The sequence below is a fragment of the Bos taurus genome, chromosome X, assembly GCF_002263795.3.
Source record: "Bos taurus isolate L1 Dominette 01449 registration number 42190680 breed Hereford chromosome X, ARS-UCD2.0, whole genome shotgun sequence".
NCBI lineage: Eukaryota > Metazoa > Chordata > Mammalia > Artiodactyla > Bovidae > Bos > Bos taurus.
In genome coordinates, this window is record NC_037357.1 from 87,891,508 (window position 1) to 87,894,014 (window position 2,507).

The 2,507-nt window shown below is 38.8% G+C and overlaps 1 pseudogene; it reads right to left on the reverse strand.

The window, feature by feature from the left end:
- Nucleotides 1–400: 400 nt before the first annotated feature.
- Nucleotides 401–946, reverse strand: LOC100296799 (large ribosomal subunit protein mL52-like; annotated as a pseudogene).
- Between the last annotated feature and the right edge of the window lie 1,561 nt (nucleotides 947–2,507).

Here is a 2,507-nt window from a genome sequence, read left to right on the forward strand (position 1 = left end):
CTGCCTAGAAGCCAGGCCAGGCTCTGCTGCTCTGGAATTCACAGAGCTCTTTCTCTTCTTCCCTTACACTGGAGAAATCTCTTTTTTTGATCTGAGAAAAGCCTCTCTCCTTTTTATTTCTTCTAAGATGTTTTTTTCTTTACTGGCAATTTTTTTCCCTCCCTCTGGGGCTCAAAGCTCTTGTGAACAAAAGTCACAAAGTGTTGTGGGAAATGTCAATTTTCTGCCCTTCTACAACCCTCCTGGTGGCCAAGAGGGCCAGAACCAGCTACCTACTTAAGTGAAGAAAATAAAAGGAGGAATATATGGAGATAAAAATATATACAAACACATTAATCTCTTAAAGTATTATCCAACTATAGAGCAACAGGAACTCTCATACATCACTGGTAGAGTTTTAAATTGGTACAACCTCTCTGGTAAATTTACAGTATCTATTAAAGATGAACATATACATGTCAGAAATATCATTATCAAGTATATAGCAAGTATAAATGAATGCTTTTGGCCACCAAAAGACATGTATAGGAGTGGAGTATTTGTAGGAGCACTCTTGTTTTTTTTTTTTTGAAGGGGGACAGGAGTCACTTTTTTATTGGCTTGGTGTGGGTTCTGCAGTAGAGATGCTTTGGGTTTAAGAGCATTCTGCTGTTTCCTGTCTTCTTTCTGCAACTTCCCCTGCTGCCTGAGCTGCCATGCCTGTAATCCAGCATCCATTTCCTGTGACAGCAGTACAACTCATCTTGCAAACTTTTCCCTTTGAGTTTGTCTTCAAAGCTGGCCTTTCACTGGAGGAGAAGGGCGGCCATCTGCCTAAGATCAGTCTGGGAGCTCCGTAAAGGGCTGGTAGCCAGAGGGGCTGGCAGCGACCCTGCTGGAGTTGCCACTGGCTGCCCATGTGAGCCTCGGGGCTGCAGTGCAGCCTCGGGACACCCAAAGCAGCCATGCTGAGGCACAAGAGCCGGAAGTGGGTGCGGTCTCGGTAGCCAAGGGCGATGCTGTGTGGGAAGCTATAGCAGCAATATTCTTAGTAAGCCACACTGAAAACAATCCCAATGTTTATCAACCATAAAATAGATGATATAACATACAATGGAATATTATACAGCAGTGAGAATAAAACAATGTGCAACATGATTGACTCTCACAAATATAATGTTGAGCTAAGGAAATTAGGCACAAGAAAATTATACAGTATGATTTTATTTATACATAAAGTTTTTTAAATGGCAGAGACAAGCTGTGGTGTTGAGAATCGGTATAGTGGTCACCTACGAGAAGAAGGGAAGGGGTAGTATTTTAAAGGAAGCACAAAAGAGGGGCTTTGGGATGCTGGTAATGTTCTGTTTCTTGACCAGGGTAAGTCCAGCTTGTGATAACATCAGTAATACATTGGGCTTAAGACATGGAAACACTCTAAATATCCATCAGCAGATGAATAGATAAAGAAGTGGTACATATATACAATGGACTATTACTCAACTGTTAAAAAGAATGAAATAATGTCATTTGCAGGAACATGGATGGACCTGGAGATTGTCATGTGTTAAGTAAAATAAGTCAGACAGAGAAAGACAAATATCATATATCACTTATATGTGGAATCTAAAAAGAAATGATACAAATGAACTTATTTACCAAATAGAATCACAGTCATCGGAAACAAACTTACCATTACCAAAGGGGATAGCGGGAGGGGGAGAGGTAAATCTGAAGTTTTGGATTAACATGTACACATTATATATAATAAAGAGCTTCCCTGATGGCTCAATGGGTAAAGAATTCACCTATAATGCAGGAGACACAGGAGATATGGGTTGGATCCCTGGGTCAGGAAGATCTCCTAAAGGAGATAATGGCAACCCACTCCAGTATTCTTGCCTGAAAAATCCCATGGACAAAGAAACCTGGCAGGCTACAGTCCAGAGTCACAAAGAAATTATTTATAAAATAGAAACAGATTCACAGTCATAGAAAACAAACTTATGGTTACCAAAGTGGATATCAGGGAGGAGGAGAGATAAATCAGGAGTTTGGGATTAACAAATACACACTACTATATATAAAATAGGAAAAACAACAAGGACCTACTGTATAGCATAGGGAACTATAGTCAATATTTTATAATAACTTATAATGAAAAAGAATCTGAAAAAAGAAAAATATATATATAAAACTTTGGTATACAGTTGAAATAAACACAACTTTGTAAAGTAATTATACTTCCATAAAAATGCATTAAAATAATATATTGGCTAATGATTTTCTGTTTTTGTGTATACAGCCAATAAAAAGTAGAAAGTTGAATTTTAAAAAAACAGCCTGTCACACCAATTAGCTGACTACAGCAATAATCCAGGTGGTAAAGAATAATGGCCTGAATAATTTAAGATTGTGTAAATAAGGAGGGAGAGTGAGTGAAAGTCACTCAGTCGTGTCCGATTCTTTGCGACCCCATGGACTATACAGTTCATGAAATTCTCCAGGCCAGAATACTGGAGTGGGTA